Source organism: Zingiber officinale, chromosome 11A (genome assembly GCF_018446385.1).
Source record: "Zingiber officinale cultivar Zhangliang chromosome 11A, Zo_v1.1, whole genome shotgun sequence".
NCBI classification, from domain to species: Eukaryota; Viridiplantae; Streptophyta; class Magnoliopsida; order Zingiberales; family Zingiberaceae; genus Zingiber; species Zingiber officinale.
Window position 1 is genome coordinate 41,939,803 of NC_056006.1, and position 22,604 is coordinate 41,962,406.

Below are 22,604 nucleotides of genomic sequence, written 5' to 3' on the forward strand. Positions count from 1 at the left end.
CGGCAGAAATCCCTTCTTGGAGTTCTGCATGGCAAACCGTAGGAGTACCTTGTCAATGTATGTACTCTGACTTAGGCCAAGCAATCTCTTAGATCTATCTCTAAAGATCTGAATCCCTAGAATGCGGGATGCCTCACCTAAGTCCTTCATTGAGAAGCAACTCCCTAGTCAGGTCTTGACAGACTGAAGCATAGGGATGTCCTTCCCAATGAGTAGTATGTCATCCACGTATAATATGAGGAAGACAACTATATCCCCTACAACCTTCTTGTAGACACAAGGCTCATCTTCGTTCTTGATGAAACCAAAATGTTTGATCGCATCATCAAATCGAAGATTCCAGCTTCGAGAAGCTTGCTTTAGTCCATAAATGGACCTATGCAGCTTGCATACTCTGCTAGTATGCTTTGGATCTACAAAACCCTCAGGTTGTGTCATGTACACATCCTCGAGTAGGTTTCCATTCAGAAACGCGGTTTTGACGTCCATCTGCCAGATCTCGTAATCGTGGTAAGCTGCAATAGCAAGCATGATCCGAATGGACTTAAACATCACTACTGGAGGAAAGGTTTCATCATAGTCAATACCATGAATCTGCTTGAAACCTTTAGCTACCAAGCGACCCTTATAGATAAGTCCATCCATGTCAGTCTTTCTCTTAAAGACCCACTTACACCCAATGGGTTTTACCCCTTCAGGTGGATCAACCAAAGTCCATACTTGGTTGGTGTACATGGATTCCATCTCGGATCTCATGGCCTCTAGCCATTTCTCGGAATCTGGTCTCATCACAGCTTCCTGATAGGTGGTAGGCTCATCATCTATGAGCACAACGTCATCATGGTCAGACAATAGAAATGAGTATCTCTCAGGCTGACGACGTACCCTATCAGACCTGCGAAGAGGTATGTCTACATGAACTAGTTGTTGTTCCTCAACTCTTTGTGGAACAACATCATCCAAAACACTTTGTGGTTCCAGTTCAACTTCCATCGAGGCATCAGTGCTATTGTTCGCATCTTGAACTTCTTCAAGATCGAACACGCTCCCACTAGTTTTTCTAGAAACAAAGTCCCTTTCTAGACAGACCCCAGTCTTTTCCACAACTACCTTGTTCTGACTGGGAAAGTAGAAGTAATATCCCTTAGTTTCCTTGGGATATCCAATAAAGTATCACTTGTCGGATTTGGGTCCTAACTTGTCTGAGACTTGACGTCGAACGTAAGCCTCACAACCCCAAATCCTCATGAAAGACACCTGGGCATCTCTCCCAGTCCATATCCTATATGGTGTCTTTATCACGTCCTTGGATGGAACTCGGTTGAGTATAAAATCTGCTGTGTCTAGAGCATAGCCCCAAAGAAATGTCGGAAGATCAGTGTGACTCATCATAGACCGTACCATATCTAATAGGGTACGATTCCTCCTTTCGGATACACCATTCCACTGTGGTGTTCCAGGAGGAGTGAGTTGGGATAGAATCCCACACTCAGCTAGATAATCACGGAACTCATGGCTAAGGTATTCTCCACCTCGATCGGATCGAAGTATCTTAATACTCTTGCCAAGCTGGTTCTGTACTTCATTCTTGAATTCTTTGAACTTTTCAAAGGATTCAGATTTATGTGTCATCAAGTACACATAACCATATCTATTGAAGTCATCAGTAAATGTGATGAAGTACCTATAACCGCCTCTAACAGCGACATTGAAAGGGCCACATACATCACTATGTATAAGTCCTAACAAATCAGTCGCTCTCTCGCTGTGCCCACTAAAGGGAGTCTTGGTCATCTTGCCTCGTAGGCATGACTCGCATATCTCATATGATTCAAAATCAAATGAGTCCAGCAAACCATCCTTATGGATCTGGGATAAGCGCTTGTCATTTATATGACCTAAGCGACAGTGCCAGAGGTAGGTTTGGTTCATGTCATTTGACTTGAACCTCTTGGTATTTATGTTATAGATAGGACTCTCAAGATCTAGAATATAGAGTCCGTTTATCAGAGGTACACTACAATAGAACATATCGTTTAAATAGATGGAACAACATTTGTTCTTTATTATAAATGAAAATCCTTTCTTGTCCAAACAAGAATCTGAAATTATGTTCTTAGTCAAGGCATGCACATAACAACAATCATCTAATTCTAGTACAAGCCCAGAGGATAGAGATAGATAGTAAGTTCCTACAGCAATAGCAGCAACCCGTGCTCCATTGCCTACTTGTAGGTCTACCTCACCCTTCGTCAATGCCCTGCTATTTCTCAGCGCTTGTACATTAGTACAAATGTGCGAAGCACATCCGGTATCTAATACCCACGATGAAGAAATAGAGAGGTTGACTTCTATAACATGTATACCTGAAGTAGAAATCTTATTTCTCTTCTTCTTAAGGTCTTCCAGGTATTCTTTGGAGTTTCTCTTTCAGTGCCTTGCTTGTCCTTGATATAGGTGACAAAGATGTTCAACCATATCGTAAGCGCTTATCAACTCATGTTGCTTCTGAAGCTCAGAGTTCATGGTCGCGAGCATAAGACAGGACACATCTAATGCATCATCTTGATGCTTCTTGTAAGCATCTCGGTCTGCTCACGTGGCAGTGGCAGGAGGAGCCTCCGGAATGGGCTACTCTAGAACGTACAGTTTACGTTCTTTGGTGAGAACTATTCTCAGGTTCCTATATCAGTCCAGGAAATTTGCTCCGTTGAGCTTGTCCTTCTTAAGGACAGATCGCAGGAAGAAGATGTTCGTATTCGACGTCATGGTAATCTACAACAGAAATAAATGCAGAAATAAGTATCATATTCTTAATCATTTAATTAGGCCTTTAACTAAATGATGCTCCCACTGAATTCTATAATTCATGTAGAATAAGATCCACATCATACTAACCCTTGAGTTAGCTTTGGCTAATACGCCCAAGACTTAGTATGATCGGTAGGTAACGATTACCAATTACATCTCTATGCAACTCTTGTTTATAGGTTCAATATCCGCATTTATATTAAAACTCGAGTTAGCTTTGGCTAATACGCCCGAGAGTTAATATATATGTGATTTTTACCTATCTTTCCAACCGTTGGAAGAATGACTATAGTTATACTCGATCCAACCGAGTTAACTAGGAATACTCAATCTAATTGAGTTGTACTCACTCATGCGTTGATAGGCGGGACCAAGATTGTCCCTCCGTACCCTACCAAGATAGTATGTGTTGCTCTACTTTGGCAGATTCAAGAACAACATGCGATCGAGGTAGTGGTAGGTATCACGGCATGGTAGGCATTACGAGTTGACGTGATTTAGATCTAATCTAAACGATGATGCGTATCATATACTCGATAGATCTAATCTAATCAAAGGGTGCATCATGTGCACGACTTAGATCTAATCTAATCGTAAGGCACTAATTAATTACTTAATTAACTAGCATCCATAACATACACACAAAACAATTAATTAAATAATTAATCAAATAATTTTGTGATTATGTCATGGCCCTACTACGATCTTCTCAAGCCAATGAGAAGATCGGATGGTCAACCTAAGGTCAACAGCTTCTTTCTCAAGCTCCTTCCTTTGACCACCTCGTGTTGCTCGCGCCCTCCTCGTAACTCCGTCTCGAGTGGACCTTCCACCGCTTCAAAATTTATATTACATTTTGAATCTCGAGTTACATTCGAGTCTAAATCTAATTTACAACAAGAATAAAAGAGAAAGGCACGACGCGCAGGTCACGAAAAATAAAAACATACAACACGCACATCACATCACGGCACGCAGGCCATATTATGAATTACAACATGAATTATCCAATCAAATTGGGTCTTTGGGCCATGACTATCACAAAATATATATAATTCAAAATTATATATTTCTATAATTTTCTGTAATTTTTCTATAACTTTTATAATTTTTACGAGTACAATTTCCCGGCGGTTCCGATTAGCGATTTTCGGGCACAGTCGCGGAACGAATCCCCTTGCGGGGCCAGGGGCAGCGCCCCTACCCGCGATCTAACCATCGCGAGGGTTCCATTGTGATCTAACAGCACCTTAGCCCGCTGTCCCAAAAAGTTTTGGGGCGAAACTTGGCCGTTTTGGAAAAATCTTCCCCGTTGCGGAAGCCTACAAGCGCCGAAACACTTGTGCTTCACTTCTACGAGAAAATTACCCATAAAAATTATAAAAACATGAATTTACAGAAAGTTTACAGATCTATATTTTTCATAAAAATGCGAATCTAAACTCGTACTCGCTTCGCACGTAACTCTGATACCACTGTTGAATTTATCAGGCCGCGAAAACCCTGAATCACCCATGCCACTGGATCTCGTGCGAAGAAAAACTTTCGAAAATATGAATACGAGTTTAAAACTATGATCTACAGTAGATCTACAAAGGGAAACCATTTTATACCTTTGAAGCGTGCCCTCGCAAATCCCGCTCGTCCAACGCTACGCCGGATCTCGAAGTTGTCAACGTAGACAACTCTCTAGTGATATCCACACGAACAAGATGTGTTCTCTAACACTCAAGGATGGAGAAGAGAGCACCACAAGTGTGCTAGCACTCTCTAGGGCTCTCGGATAGGATTGGAAGAAGAAGAAAGGAAAAGAAGAGAACACACTCCTCTAAAATCTCTATGTGACTTTCACTAACCTTTCTTCTTGGATTAGATTCACTCTCCTTTCTTCTCCCTTGCTTGAAACCCACGACCAAGAGAAGAGAAGGAGCAAGAAGAGAGCTTAGGAGGAGGAAGATCACTTGAATGAGAGTTACACTTGCAAAATGAAACTCTTTTCATCTAATTAAGTGGTTTGTAACCTCCATGGGATACCAAGAGTCACAACTCTAGGTAACTCCCATGAGGTGGCACTTCACTTAAGTAACCATGATGATGTGGAGCATCATCATTGGTCCACTTAATGCCAACTCACCAATGAGGTGGCATAAAGTCAAGTCAAACTTGACTCTTCATCTTCCTCTCAAGTCAAGTCAAACTTGACTTAATCTCTCTCATGGTTGATCTAATCCAACCATTTAATTCAAGCCAATTTAATATAATGAATCTAATTCATTTAATTAAATTGATTCAATGAGTCATAATCTAAATTAGACTCATTGAACACATGAATCAACTTGAGTCCAACTCAATTAGCCCAATTAGGTTTACTCTTAATCCAATTTGATTCATCAAATGAATCTAATCCTCTTGGTACATCATATGAACCTAATCTCCATCCACTTGTTCTTTGTGTGTGACCCAATAGGTTCTTGTAACATTGGCAATGCCCCTAAACTCATTTAGAAACATAAGTAATGAGCGGTATCTAGCAATACATTATTACTACCCAAGTTATAAGAATGTTGAGATCCAACATCACCTTGTGACTACTAATTGTGACTCCTCACAATATATGACAAGTGTCCTTCTATCCTAGACATCTAGATTGATCAATGTGAGGCATAGACCGTGTCATCCTCTGATCAATCAAAATCCTGAACTCCAAGTAGACTCATTGAATCAAATGAGCTCAATATCTTATATTGACTCATTTGGGCATGGCCATGCACTTCGTGGTCTCACTCTATCAAGAATACCGATGTCTCTCCCGCTATATAGGAGGGATAGATCCCATGTTGGGGCAACTTCAAACTTTCACTATGAAGTCCAATGAGACCGTGAGTCAAATGCACGGTTGATTCAAAGAGATAGTGAATGGACTTCATGTAATAGGTGAGAAAATTGACAATCAAGACTTAGTAAGGTATGTTCTCCAATCCTTTCCTAGAACCACCTTATGGGCATCAATGGTTGATGCATATAAGGTTTCTAGAGATATTTCTTTAGTTAAGCTTGATGAATTGTTTTGTGAGTTTGAACTACATGAACAAGCTATTGTGGTTTCAAATGAGAAAGGTATGACTCTTATTGTAGAAAAGAAGGAAAAGAAAAGGAAGAAAGAAAAGAAGGTGGAATCCTCATCATCCGAATCCGAGCAAGAATCATCGGATAGTGATGATGAAATGTCGGCAAGTGAAGTGGCACATTATGTTAAGAAGATGATGGGAAGGTCAAGGAAATTCACAAGGAAGGATGTGAAGAGAATGTTCCAAACCTCAAAAGGTAAAAGTAATCAAAGTTCAAGTTTTAACCCTAATGTCATTTGTTATGGTTGTAATAAGAAAGGACATATCAAGCCAAATTGCCCGGAATAAAGAAGAAAGAAGAAAAGGAGAAGAAGAAGGAGAAAAAGAAGAAGGAAGCCATGGTGGCACAAGCTACATGGGATACACCAAGCATTGACTCATCGGATGAAGATGATCTATGCCATGTTACTTGACATATGGCATTTATGGCTTTTGAAGATGACAAAGAAGAGTCAAGTCAAGAAGAAGTGTCAAGTGAAGAGGATTCATCAAATGAAGAGTCATCAAGTGAGGAATCATCGTCAAGTGATGATGATGAGGTAAAAGAATCTCCCAAAGTAGAATTTCTCTATAAAACTATTGCTCACCTCAAAAATGCTTATGTCAAATCACAATATAAGGTAAAAACCTTGAAGGGAAAACTTAGGACCATTAAAGTTGATACATGTATGTCTAGTGAGTCAAATGTGCTCAAGGAAGAAAATGAGAAATTGAAGAATGATGTGATTAAATTAAGAGCATGTTTAGAAAAATTCACAAATGGATCCAAGTATCTAGATATGATCATTAGAGATCAAAGAGCCATTTACAACAAAGCCGGAATAGGGTATAGACCTAAGGAAAAGGAAGTTGCATATATGTCTCTAATCAATGGTACTAGAAATGATGCACTTAGAAACAAAGTTACGAAAAATCTTAAAGGGAAGGTAAAACAAGCTTAGGTGCCTAAGAAATATTTGAATGATATTTCCAAATCTAGTGCATGGTTACCAAAGAGTTGTGTGTTTTATGTTTCTTAGGTAGAGGAGAAGAAGGATGCAAGTATGTGGATTGTGGATAGCGGTTGCTCAAGACATATGACCGGTGATGTGAGCAAGTTCTCTACAATAAATTATATAAAGAAGGGAACGGTATCATTTGGGGATAGTGGAAAGCTCAAGATTATAGGTAAAGGTACAATTGAGGTATCATCTAAAATTACCATTCATAAAGTCCTATTGGTTAAAAGTATGGGATTTAATTTGCTTAGTGTTAGTCAATTATGTGATGCCAGATATAATGTGGAGTTTCATCCCGATAAATGTTTAGTTAAGCACAAAAATCTTGAGAATGTTGTGCTAAAAGGATTTAAAAAAGCAAATCTTTATTATATTGATCTTTCATATGCTTCTAATCCTCCTATTAAGTGTTTGATATCAAAAGAAGAGGAAGGATGGTTATGGCATAGAAGACTTGGACATATCAACATGAGAAACATAGCCAAGATAGCCAAGATGGATCTAGTAAAGGGACTACCAAATATCAAGTACATCAAGGACAAATTGTGCGATGCATGCCAATAGGGTAAGCAATCAAGGTCATCACACAAAGGTAAAACCTTAACTAGCACTTCATTACCGTTAGAATTATTGCATTTGAATCTTTTTGATTGTCATAGAACACCTTCATTGGTAGGTAACAAATATTGGTTGGTGATAGTAGATGATTACTCTAGATATTCTTGGGTTTATTTCTTGAAACATAAGGGAGAAACTTTAGAAACAATTATGGGATTTGCCAAGAGGGTAGAAAACGAAAAGAACCTTAAAATTGATAGAATTAGGAGTGATCATGGTGGAGAGTTTGAGAATTTGAACTTTTCTAAGTTTTGTCTAGAAAATGGCTACATGCATGAATTCTCTTGTCCAAGAACACCTCAACAAAATGGTGTAGTGAAGAGAAAAAATCGAGCTTTACAAGAGGCGGCTAGAACCATGCTCAATGCATACTCCTTACCAAGCTATTTGTGGGCCGAAGCGGTTAATACTGCTTGTTACATTCAAAACCGTGTCTTGATTCACAAGTTCTTAGGGAAAACACCTTTTGAATTATAGAATGGCAAAATCCCTACAATTCACTATTTTAAAGTCTTTGGTTGCAAGGTTTATATTTTCAATACCAAAGATGACTTAGGAAAGTTTGAGGTCAAGTCCAATGAGGGAATTCTAGTTGGATACTCATCTACTAGTAGAGGATATAGAGTATACAACAAAAGAACTCAAACCGTTGCGGAATCATCAAATGTTGAGTTTGATGAGTCCACTAAGACTTACCCTAGGAAGTTCTCTATTCACAAGGATATAATTGAACATAACCAAACCATTACTCAAGAAATGAAAAGTCTACAGTTAGGGGGTATTGATCAAGGGGGAGGAAGAGATGGTTCGGATGATGAAAGAAACAATGTAAACAATGACCTTTCCAAAGATGATTATTCGATTATCTCAAGGACCTTAAGGCACCATCAAGATCATCCTATTAATCAAGTAGTTGGAGATGTGGCACAAGCGGTAAAAACTAGATCCTACTTTAGGGATCATACTAGTCAAATTGCTCTAATATCACAACTTGAACCAAAAACAATTGATGATGCTTTACTTGATACGGATTGGATTTTAGCAATGCAAGAAGAGTTGAACCAATTTGAAAGGAGTGATGTGTGGGAGTTGGTTCCAAGACCTAATGATAGTACAATCGTCACAACAAAATGGGTTTTTAGAAACAAGTTGGATGATCAAGGGAGAGTCACTAGAAATAAGGCTAAGTTGGTAGCTAGGGGTTTCAATCAAGTAGAAGGACTTGAGTATGATGAAACATATGCTCCGGTAGCCCGATTAGAGTCCATCCGAATATTATTAGGATATGCCGCTTACATGGGTTTTAAACTTCATCAAATGGATGTGAAATCGGCTTTCTTAAATGGGTTCATTAAGGAAGAAGTTTATGTAGAGCAACCACCCGGATTTGAAAGTATAGATTGCCCAAACCATGTTTATAAGCTTAAGAAAGCCTTATATGGGTTCAAACAAGCACCCCGGGCTTGGTATGAAAGACTTTCATCCTTTCTAATTTCCAAGGGCTTTAGAAGAGGAACAATTGATCCAACATTGTTTTTAAAGTCTAAAGATGGAGACATTTTCATTGCCCAAGTCTATGTTGATGACATCATTTTTGGCTCAACAAATAATGACCTTCTTCATGATTTTATTAAACACATGGAAAGAGAGTTTGAAATAAGTCTAGTTGGAGAATTGAGTTTCTTTTTGGGATTACAAGTAAAACAAACTAATGAGGGAACCTATGTTTACCAATCCAAATTCGCTAAAGAACTCATCAAGAAATTTGGGTTGGAAAATGCTAAAGGAGCAACTACCCCTATGGGGACAAACACCAAGATAGATAGTGATCAAGAGGGAAAATTAGTGGACCCAAAGGAATATAGGAGCATGATTGGTAGTTTGCTATATCTAACCACTAGTAGACCCGATATATTATTCGCGGTAGGAATGTGTGTAAGATACCAATCATGTGCTAAAGAGTCACATTTAGTAGCGGTAAAAAGAATCTTGAGATACATCACGAGCACTCTTAATGTGGGGCTTTGGTACCCTAGAACTAGAAATTTTGACTTAATTGGGTATACCGGATTATGCAGGTTGCAAATTGGACAGAAAGAGTACTAGTGGTGGATGTCAATTTCTTGGACCTTCCCTTGCAAGTTGGAGTAGTCGAAAACAACCTTGTGTGACATTATCCACAACCGAGGTCGAGTATGTGGCAATGGGTGGTTGTGTAGCACAATTGCTTTGGATGATGCATACCTTGGAGGATTATGAGCTACATTATTCCAAGGTCAAGGTCTTATGTGATAATGTGGGCACCATTAATTTAACCAAAAATCCCGTACATCACTCTAGGACAAAGCACATTGAGGTAAAACACCACTTCATTAGAGATCATGTGGCAAGAGGCGACATTGAACTACTTTATGTTGAATCCAAATATAATCTTGCCGATATTTTTACCAAACCTTTACCTGAAGCGGAGTTTATCTCTATCAGAAGAGAGCTTGGTCTGTGCTGTTGGGTTTTTCGGGCTGCGAAAACCGCTTTTCGCGTCGCGGAAACCCCGAATCACCCATGTCACTGGATCTCGCGCGAAGGATAGATTTCAAAATTACCTGTACGAGTTTCAAACTACGATCTACAGTAGATCTACAAAGGAAAAACATTTTATACCTTTGAAGCGTGGCCTCACAAATCCCGCTCGTCCAAGGTGCCGGATCTCTAGACCGTCAAGCGTACAGTCCTCTAGAAGTATCCACACGAACAATCCTTGATGGAGAAGACCAAACAAAGGTGTGCTAGCACCTTGTCTTGTTCGGCCAAGAGAGGAAGAGGGAGAGCAAGAAGAGAGCACAAGGAAGAAGGAGTGAATGTGAATTACCCACCAAATGAAAACTCCTCATCATCCATCAAGTGGCCGGCCACCATCATTTGTGTAACTCCCCTCATTAATGCATTAAGTGGCCATCAAAGAGGGAATATGTAACCTCCATGAGGTGGCACACACATGTGCCTTGATGATGTGGCACATCATCATTGGCCACTTAATGCCAAGTCACAAATGATGTGGTATAAAGTCAAGTCAAACTTGACTCTTCCTCTTCTTCACAAGTCAAGTCAAACTTGACTTAATCTCTCTTATGGTTGATCTAATCCAACCATTTAATTCAAGCCAATTTAATATAATGAATCTAATTTATTTAATTAAATTGATTCAATGAGTCATAATCTAAATTAGACTCATTGAACACATGAATCAATTTGAGTCCAACTCAATTAGCCCAATTAGGATTACTCTTAATCCAATTTGATTCATCAAATAAATCTAATCCTCTTGGTTCATCATATGAACCTAATCTCCATCTAATTGTCCTTAGTGTGTGACCCTATAGGTTCTTGTAACATTGGCAATGCCCCTAAACTCATATAGGAGCATAAGTAATGAGCGGTATCTAGCAACACATCATTACTACCCAATGTTATAAGAATGTTGAGATCCAACATCACCTTGTGACTACTAATTGTGACTCCTAACAATATATGACAAGTTTCCTTCTATCCTAGACATCTAGATTGATCAATATGAGGTATAGACCGTGTCATCCTCTAATCAATCTAAATCTTGAACTCCAAGTAGACTCACTAAATCAAATGAGCTCAATATCTCATAATGACTCATTTGGGCATGGCCATGCACTTCGTGGTCTCACTCTATCAAGAATACCGATGTCTCTCCCGTCATATAGGAGGGATAGATCCCATCTACATCACTTACATCCCTCCGCATAATTTGTTACATACCTAGTAATCACCTTTATAGTCCACCCAGTTACGGGTGACGTTTGACGAAACCAAAGTATATAACTCCTTATGTAGGGAACCATGGTGACTTCAGGTCTAAGAACTAGTAGTCATACTAATAGCCACATGAGAAAGTATATGACACTCATATAACGATCCATGATACTTTCTCATGGTGGGTCATTCAGTATACATTCTCCAATGCATACCCATGTGTCAACTTGATAGCTCTATATCCATGACTTGTGAGATCAAGTCATCGAGTTGACCTACATGCTAGTCTTATTGCATTAACATTGTCCCTGAATGTTAATACTCGACTAGGAATGATTAAGAGTACTGTTCCCTATATCATCTCACTATCGGTTCAACTAATCGATTGATATTGGTGAGAACCGTCTACTCAATGGCGTTATTATACTTAGTTTATTTGGCACCAATACAAGTAAGTATAATAACTAAAACTAAATGCCTTTATTTATATAGAATATGATACAATAAGTCTAAAATACAATCATCAAATGATTGGCTCTAGGGCTCTAGCTAACATGTGCCTTGTAGAATAATAATAGATTTAGCTTTTCATGATCTCATAAATTTAAAAGCTAAATACATACTTTAATGTATCTCACAAAGACCTAGGATGACTTGCTTGTATTTAGACATCATGTGAGATATTAGGAAGATGTATTTGATTCATTATGTTAGTTATGATGTATGATGTTGAGCCAATATGACATCTAGTCACATTGATCCTTAATTGGACCAATCATTGGGAAGGCTTGTGCAAAATTAATGTGTACATAGCCCTTTGAATATGATTGGATATTTCCTTAAAAGATACAAGTATCATACCCTATTGTATGCAATTCTCGCTGACATGGAAAAATACCATATAACCACATGCAAGAAGGGAACCTTGCTCTAACATTGGTACAACAACCATAGGAAAGTCCTAATTGGAACTTTCACTCAAGGATATACTACATAATCTAACTAATTTTGAAGTTTGTGTCAATCCTGGGATTTGTGATAGATATATTTTTATGTATATTTTTCCCAAGTAGACATGATTCAAATAGACCTCTCCACAAAATTTGAGTTTTTTTTTTTTAGGTCTGTAGAATTATTAGCGAGTTTCTGAAGTTCGGGTCAGAATTGGGCAAATATTGATATCAGTCGACTGGTGCAGATATCAGTCGACTGGTAACAGTAAATTTTTTGAACAGAATTGTTCTGTATGTTTCTGTTTTAGGTACCAGTCGACTGATATGTCCATCAGTCGACTGATCCTCGAATCTGTATAACCTTCCACGCGGCAGGGGGCCAGATGGAAACCCTAGTTCCTTCCGCCGCCTGCTATCGCCTGCGTTCCAGAGCAGCTCGTCGACGTCTCCTGTCTTCTCCGGCTTCTTAAACCTCATCTTCTTCCTCGATCTACCCTTATCTTCCCTATTTGCCCGGTTTGTTTCTCCTGTTGTCTCTCACCGCCAGTCCTCTTCCCCCCTTGGCTCACCAAGACTGCTTCTCAGATATGGAACGAAGGTAATCCCTCTTACACGCTTTCCTCAAGTTCAGTTGTGATCTAAACCCTAATATTTTGTTGTTCTATGTTGTTCCTGCTGTGTTCTTCTCTGTGCTCTTCATTTGGGGCTGCCTTTGGATGATATGCATTGCATTCATACATTTAGGGTTAGGCAAAAACGTAGGGCTGGTGAGGGGACCTCTCGGCAGTCCGCTCCCGTTCCCTCGGTGGATCGATTTCTTTCCGAAGCCGCACGACAACGGTTTGCGAATACTGATTTCGCTATGATGCCCTGTCGGTATATGAATCAGACTTATTTTACTCAGATTGTGCCAGATATCATGGATACTATTCTATACTTTGGGTTGGATAAGTTAGTGCATTGCATGCATACGGTAAATCTGGATTTGTGTAAGGAATTCTACATCAATCTGCATCCTAGTGCTAGCGGAGGTCGTGCATGGGTGTCTCGTGTAGGTGGTGTCGACATTGAGTTCTCTCCCAGCATTCTCCGGTCTTTCTAGAGTGTCAGGCTTCTGATAGCTCCTTTACTTGTTTTCCTATGGTTGTTGAGCCCTTCACTGATTCGTTCTCTCATTTGTCAGTCGAAGTGATACATCAGTATTACTTCAATGCCCCCCGGGCTCCTCTGCGGCGTATCTTCGATGCCACACACATGTTTACCCGCAGTAATATTTTTTATAAGATTATTATTACGTGTATTTTACCCATAGTTACTAGGGGCAAGCCAAGATTCGGCTACCCCATCTGGTCATGATGTATGCTTTGGAGCACCGACTCGACATCGACATTGCCCTTCAGGTCTTTGAATCCATCTTGCACTTCTCTAGTCCTATCCATGAGAAGTTGTACATGCCTTACTGCCACCTTCTGACTTCCTTCTTTGCATCTCGGCATATAAATGTCATGAGGGGTCAACAGCATCAATTATCTAAGGACTATGATCAGGTCGGGGCCCGCCAGCTATCTCTTGCAGTGATTGAGAGACGCCAGGGGGTGATGGTATGGCGTGCTCAGGCGGCGGATGATTCTGACGATGAGGAGGAGGCGGACGTACCTGCTCCTGCACTGGCGCCGGATCCGGCTCCTATGACTGTGGAGGCTCGATTGACTCAGCTGGAGGAGACAGTACGCCAGGGGTTTCAGGAGGTTCATCGGTTCCGGTAGGATTGGACTGCTTCTCAGCAGCGTTAGACAGAGGTGTATGCAATGCTGCAGCGCTGGGATCTGACATACCAGGCTCCTCCCCCTCCTCCTTCCAGTGATGATCACTAGGATGTTGCTTCTGGGTTTTTCGTTAGTGTCGAGATATGTTTTGGTTTCAATAGCGATATCTTTTGTTTATCTCGAACACTTGGTTGTCAGACTATGATGGGTGTATGCTGTTATGACATTGTCTGTCTAGCGTTTATTATGTGCTGATGCTTTTATATTTCTCTATTGCTGTTTTGTGAGTTCCTCTATATCCGGCTGTGTCTTCTCTTATTATTTGTCATATGTCCCTCTCTATCTCTTGCTCTTCGAGGATATCCTGGATTCAGGGGGAGCTGTTAGCATACTTCTAAATCTTTTTGTTGTCTGTCAAAAAGGGGGAGACTTGGATGGTTTAAGTTAGATATTTTGTATGCTTATGCTTTATTCATGCCTTATGTTATATGTAGATACTTTGTATGCTTATGCTTCATTTATGCTTTATGTTATATGCTTCATGGATATTATCATGTCTTATAGTTATGGTATATTTGAAGACCTAACTTAAATAAATTTTGCCAAACATCAAAAAGGGGAGATTGTTGGAGCAATCTTGCTCAAGACATTACTCATTGTTGATGTTTGATTAAATTAGTTTAAGTTAGACATTAATTGTGATCTAACATAAGTATTGAGTAAGCAGATATGAAGAAAAGACCAAGTATGAAGACTTGGCAAGGAAAGTTTCGGAGGTACGATCTATTGGCAAAATAGAGACTTAGCATGACAAAGCCAACGGTAGCCCTTGAAGGCAAGTGCAAGGATGAGGAGTTATGGAGACGGAAGCATCCTAAGGGCGCAAGGCTGAGGGAAGGTGCTTGGAGCCATGAAGTCTAAGCTAAGGAAATATTTCAAGTGTGTAAAATAATATATATCTTAAACTGGGCATTTGTTGTAAATTTCAAAGATATAAGGTACCAGTCGACTGGTACCCACACCAGTCGACTGATACCAAGATACAGAATGGACAGAAGGTCGGCAGACAGATTGGAGTCAAGCACCAGTCGACTGATGCTAGTACCAGTCGACTGATAGACGACCGTTATGAAGTGGCGGCTCAAAATCTCATCTAATCTTCAGTGCCGTTGAAGCCCATTAGTCGACTGATATGTATACCAGTCGACTGATGTCAGGAAAACTATAAAAGCTACTGTCAGAGCTTGAAGAACGACTACTGTTCAAAAATTGAAAATAGTGCTCATCAAGTGATCTTCAAGTCTACAGATATTCACTCTCTTCCTTCTGATTCTAGTCTCCATTTTTGTAAAGAGGAAGAGAAAATTGTGCAAGGGTTTCTCCACCTTCGATTGTGATTCGAGAAGGAGAAGTTTATAGTGGAGCTTGATTGTGTGGGTGTGTGCCTTTGATTAGTCACCTCAAGGAGGTGGAGACCAAGTAAACCAAGGAGTTAGCATTGTTCTCTTGTTTTCTTGTATTTTCTTTATTTCTATTTGCTTCCGCTAACAAGATTGTAGGCAAAATCGAAGAAAGGCTATTCACCCCCCTCTAGCCAATTGTAAAGGTCCTATCACTAAGGACTCTCTCTCTTTTTAATTAAAAAACAAATGGATCACTAGGTGCACATTGGCCGTGCGCGGGCTTAATTAAGAATCCTCAGAGGGCGAGTGCAGTTATTAGCTATTCAAGGGGAAGGGGTGGATGGCACAGATGCCAAAGCCCTCTTCTCCCTCTCGAAGACTGAAGAATAAGAAGAAATAGGCCTCTCAAGGCCAGGGAAGATAGAAAGAATCACTCTTCGTCCTCCATTACAGATGGAAGTCAGTTGAATAATTCGCCAGAACCAGAGAGCTAAGCGAGGAAAAGCACTCGTGTGAGTGATCCGAGCCAAACGAGCGACCTATCACAATTGCTATTGCTTGCATGAGATTAGGGATCGGATCTGATCTTATGAACCAACTGAAAGCGGCATAATCATTCTCTGCCTCACGCTATGGTGCCTGAGAACATTTAGAAAAGCATATGAAAGTGCAAGGCGAGAAGGTCCAATTGGGAGTACCAAGTTCTTGATTTGAAGCTTTTGGAAAGCGATCCGAAGACGCTAGCGGGTCCTACGCTATTTAATGCTATGCAAGAGGTGATGGATTCTTCTGAGGCTGAAGCTTGACTTCTCCGGCATATGTATATGATCCGTGGCTTCAACTCCTCTTCCAATCAGCTTGAACAAGAATCTGGGTCGGACTCTTTTCCTGCTGCTCTGGGCCGCGCTCCAGGAATCTGAGTTCCCGAGTCAGCTGGATGAGAAGAATTTCTTGTTGAAGATGCCCTTATTTAGATGAGAAGGAGTCGGGATTTCTTAGGCATCTCAGCCAAGAAGAGTAGTGAGCCTGGCCGGGTATTCTTTTCTTTCTTTATAAAGATATGATAGAGCTCAGGCACCAGACTGAATTTACCTAGCTCAAGCTATTAGATAGGACCTGGCTCAAGCTATTAGATAGGCACGTGTCACTCTGTCCTCAGTCATTATACTTGATCTTCCCTCTGAAGAGGTCAGCTCGCCCCTCAAGTCTAACTAGGTACTCTAGTAGCTCACTTCAGGTTGCTCTTCTTGCATACTTGCCCGAAGGAAGTCGCTTTCAAAGGTTAAATCAAGTAACCTTTCACCTGGAATGAAGTGGGCAAGGACTGGAAAGTCAGAAATGGAGTTATTGGTAAGTAAGAACCACCAAATCTTTCTTCTACGGTAACGTTGTCAGCAAGAAAACGGATTGCATCCCTTGTTCTAGGTAGAGGTACCATCGGGATCGGGACAAGATTCCAATCGGCAATTGGCCCCGTAATGAATGAAAAATAGGTCACATAGTTGGATTAATCAACTTGTACTCTAGCTGGTATGACGAAGTTAAGGGACTCTCCTAAGCCTAAGAGAGGCTCGAACGTAGCCCATTCAGTTGGTGATTAATTAACCGTTCCTTGGAAAGAGTCCGCTTTCATGGCGAGCCAAGCCAAGTAGCCACACCAGCCTCAGCTAAAGAAAGAGATAGATAGAGAATGAATCTACTTCGCTATTTCCTGGGGATCTCTCGTATCGTGACTTCTCTCTGATTGTGATTTCCCACGTGCCGTACTATACCGCTCAGGAAAAGAAAGAAGAACCAGGCTATTCTACTCCTCTCCTTCAGTCGAGCATTCTGAACTTCCTCTCTATCAATGACTGAAGCTTAATCCAGAGAGAGAGCTCACTATACCACCAGATTGCCGCATTTGCTTATGAAACAAGAAAAAGAAGAGCTTCTCCCGAGGAGAACTGAGCATAAGTCTTCTTTCTGAGGGTAGTCATTCAGAAGATTGATTAGCTGAAGATGAGGAAGAAAGAAGTATGGAAAGAGCTTACCATTCAAAGGCATCATTCCATGCATCGGAAATGACTTATTCAAATGCGGAATTACCTCATCTGCAGGCTGATTTACCAGCTTACGAAATTGCTTACTTATTAGAAATAGCTTTCCTCAGGCTTTGTCTTCATTCTGAGATAGCTGACTTTCATTCCGATTATTCAGATTGTCTCAGTCGGGATGTGGTACCAGTAGATGGGATTGAAGTGAAAGAGGAAAAGAAGAATGATTTCACTTTAATGTTGAAGTTGTAAAGGAGCCAATCCCTAGTGAATGGGCAATCTTTCGAAAAGTAGTCACCTCTGTAGTGAAATCAGGTCCGGGTCAGGATCATCATCCAATAGAACAAGCCCTCCCCTTATCAGATTGTCATTTTCTATAGCGAAGGCAGTCCCATCGGCTTAGCTTCCGAAAGCCTTTGCCCAATTTAGGTTGACCATTAGTACCGGGGTCCCACCTTCTTCATTGCTTCGGTCCGTCTCCTATAGCTTATAATAAGTATAAGCCTTCCGTTTAGGCTGGAAGCTCGCTTTCTTCGAATCTCCTTTATTTGTGCCCTATAACCCTGACACGTAGAGATTCCTTTTCGTCGAGCTCGCCAACTTGACTCTGATCGAAAGATTCTCCATATCCAATCCCAACGAGAATAATCGAAAGGCTGGACACAAAGCCATATAAAGCCCGGTGGTTCTCCATACTTGCTTGTGCGACTAAGGGTTTTTCAATAAAGAAAGAATCCCGGGAAACTTGTCTTTGTCTTCAGTCTCCTTGCTACACTCCTTGGTCTACTCTCCGGATCTTCCATTCCTACTATGTCTAGCGCAACCTATTGAGCCTATGAAAGCTCGGAATTGCTTCATTTCATTCGACTTCGTTCAACCTTCCCCTTTGGAGGCTCCGGGCATATACCTCCCAGACTCATGCTCGAGATTCCATTCTTCTTCTTATTCTAAATCCAATTTCTTCCTCAGTGACTTATTTGTTAGTTAGAGCCCTAGAGCCAATCATTTGATGATTACATTATGGACTTGTTGTATCATACTCTTATATATAAATAAAGGCATTTATTGTTTTGGTTATTATACTTACTTGTTTTGGTGCCAAATAAACTAAGTATAATAGCGTCCTTGAGTAGAAGGTTCTCACCTATATCAATCGGTTAGTTGAACTGATAGTGAGATGATATAGAGAACACTACTCTTAATCATTCCTAGTCGAGTATTAATATTCAGGGACAATGTTAATGTAATAAGACTAGCATGTAGGTCAACTCGATGACTTGATCTCATAAGTCATGGATATAGAGATATCAAGTTGACACATGGGTATGCATTGGAGAATGTATACTGAATGACCCGCCATGAGAAAGTATCATGGATCGTTATATGAGTGTCATATACTTTCTTATGTGGCTATTAGTATGACTACTAGTCCTTAGACCTGAAGTCACCATGGTTCCCTACATAAGGAGTTATGTACTTTGGTTTCGTCAAACGTCACCCGTAACTGGGTGGACTATAAAGGTGATTACTGGGTATGTAACAAATTATGCAGAGGGATGTGAGTGATGTAGATGGGATCTATCCCTCCTATATGATGGGAGAGACATCGATATTCTTGATAGAGTGAGACCACGAAGTGCATGGCCATGCCCAAATGAGTCATGAGTCAATATGAGATATTGAGCTCATTTGATTTAGTGAGTCTACTTGGAGTTCAAGATTTAGATTGATTAGAGGATGACACGGTCTATGCCTCACATTGATCAATCTAGATGTATAGGATAGAAGGACACTTGTCATATATTGTGAGGAGTCACAATTAGTAGTCACAAGGTGATGTTGGATCTCAACATTCTTGTAACTTGGGTAGTAATGATGTGTTGCTAGATACCGCTCATTACTTATACTCGTAAATGGGTTTAGGGGCATTGCCAACGTTACAAGAACCTATAGGGTCACACACTAAGGACAATTAGATGGAGATTAGGTTCATATGATGAACCAAGAGGATTAGATTCATTTGATGAATCAAATTGGATTAAGAGTAATCCTAATTGGGCTAATTGAGTTGGACTCAAGTTGATTCAAGTGTTCAATGAGTCTAATTTAGATATGACTGATTGAATCAATTTAATTAAATGAATTAGATTCATTATATTAAATTGGCTTGAATTAAATGGTTGGATTAGATCAACCATGAGAGAGATTAAGTCAAGTTTGACTTGACTTGAGAGGAAGAGAAAGAGTCAAGTTTGACTTGACTATATGCCACATCATTAGTGAGTTGGCAAGATGTGGACCAATGATGATGCTCCACATCATCATGGTTACTTAAGTGTGTGCCACATCATGGAGGTTACAAACCTCCATTCCATTTAATGTGGCCGGCCACATTAATTGTAATGGAGTTACAATTGTGGCCATGCACACACAAAAATGAATGGAATTCATTTTTTTTTCATTCAAGGCTATTCACTTCTTCTTCCTCCTTGAGCTCTCTATTCTTGCTCTCCCTCTCCTATCTTAGCCGAACACCCTAGGTACTAGCACACCTTGTTTGGTCCTTCTCCATCTAGTGTGTTCGTGTGGATACATGTAGAGGATTGTCTACGTTGACAATCTTGAGATCCGACAAGCCGTTGGACTAGTGGGATAGCGAAGGGCATCGCATCGAGGGTAATACTCTTATCTATTGTAGATCTAGAGTTTGTAAACTCATACTCATATTTTATTTTATTTTTCTTTGCACGGATCCAGTAGCTGGGGCTTTCGGGGTTTCCGCGACGTGAAAACGCGATTTTCGCGGCTCGAAAAACCCAACAGTGGTATCAGAGCCACATGAAAAGACTTGTACGAGTTTATTTTTGATTTTTATGAAAAATATAGCTTCTATGATTTTCTGTAAATTTAGGTTTTTTATAGTTTTTATGGGTAATTTTCTCGTAGAAGCGAAGCACAAGTGTTTCGGCACTTGTAGGCTTCCGTTACCTGGAAGATTTTTCCAAAACGGCTTGGTTTCGCCCCAAATCCTTTTGGGACAGTGGGCTAAGGTGCTGTAGGATCACTAAGGAACTCTCGCGATGGTTAGATCGCAGGTAGGGGCGCTGCCTCTGGCCCCACAAGGGGATTCGTTCCGCGATTGCACCCGAAAACCACTAAACGGGTCCGCCGGGAATTTTTACTCGTAAAAATTGTAAAAATTAGTATTAAAATTGTAGAAAATTATAGAAAATACATAATTTAGAATTATGTATAATTTGTGATATTCATAGCCCAAAAGACCCAATTGGATTGGAATAAATGTGTTGTAATTCATAATACGGCCTGCGTGCCGTGATGTGATGTGCGTGTTGTATTTTTATTCGCGACCTGCGCGTCGTGCCTTTGTCTATTTTATATTCCTGTTGTAAATTAGTTTAGACTCAAATGTAACTCGAGTTTCAAAATTGTAATGTACAAAATTGGAGCGGTGGAAGGTCCACTCGAGACGGAGTTACGAGGAGGGCACAAGCAACACAAGGTGGTCAAAGGGAGGAGCTTGAGAAGCTGTTGACCCTAGGTTGACCATCCGATCTTCTCATTGGCTTGAGAAGATTGTAGTAGGGCCATGACTAATCACGAATTAATTTAATTAATTGCTTGTGTATATGTGATGCATGATTAAGTAATTAATTAGTGCCCAACGATTAGATTAGATCTAAGTCATGCACATGATGCACCCTTCGGTTAGATTAGATCTATCGAGTATATGATACACATCAGCGTTAAGATTAGATCTAAATCAAGTCAACTCTAATGCCTACCGTACCGTGATACCTATTACTACCTCGATCACATGTGTTGTTGAATCTGCCAAAGCATAGCAACACATATTATCTTGGTAGGGTACGGAGGGATAATCTTGGTCCTGCTTATCAACGCATGGGCGAATACAAACTCAATTAGATTGAGTATTCCTAGTTAACTGGGTTGGATCGAGTACAACTATAGGCATTCTTCCAATGGTTGGAAAGATAGGACATAAATCTCATTTATATTAATTCTTGGGCATATTAGACAAAGCTAACTCAAGTTTTAATATAACTGCGGATAATGATCCTATAAACAAGAGTTGCATAGAGATGTAATTGGTAAATCGTTACCTACAGATCATACTAAGTCTTGGGCGTATTAGCCAAAGCTAACTCAAGGATTAGTATGATGCGGGTCTTGTCCCACATGAATTATAGAATTCAGTGGGAGCATCATTTAGTTAAATGCGTAATTAAATGATTTAAAGAATATGATATTTATTTTCTATTTTTTTCTGTTGTAGATAAACCATGACGTCGAATACGAACACTTTCTTTCTGCGTTCTGTCATTGAGAAGGACAAGCTCAACGGAGCAAATTTCCTGGATTGGTACAAGAACTTGAGAATAGTTCTCACCCAGGAACGTAAACTGTACGTTCTGGAGCAGCCCATTCCGGAGGCTCCTCCTGCCAATGCCACGCGAGCAGACAAAGATGCTTACAAGAAGCATCAAGATGACACATTAGATGTGTCCTGTGTAATGCTCGCGACCATGAACTCTGAGCTTCAGAAGCAACACGAGTTAATCGGCGCTTACGATATGGTTGAACATCTTCGTCAACTGTATCAAGGACAAGCGAGGCATGAGAGATTTGAGATCTCAAGGGCACTGTTTCAGTGCAAGATGTCAGATGGGGCTCCCGTAGGCCCAGATGTACTCAAAATGATTGGGTACATAGAAAACCTACAGAAGTTGGGATTCTCGCTTGGCCAAGAGCTAGCCACTGACCTGATCTTACAATCCTTGCCGGATAGCTATAGTCGGTTCGTTCTAAACTACAATATGAACGAAATTGACAAGCCACTGCCCGAGCTACTTAGCATGTTAAGAACTGCTGAGCTGAACCTTAAGAAGGCAAAGCCCCACTCTGTTCTGATGGTTCAGAAACACAAGGGCAAGGGCAAGCCCAAAGGCAAAAGAAAGTCCCAAGCCAAGGGCAAAGGCAAGGCACTGAAGCCTAAAGGAGGGGTTGCCAAGGATGCTACCTGTTTCCACTGCGGTTAGACCGGGCACTGGAAGAGGAACTGTAAGGTG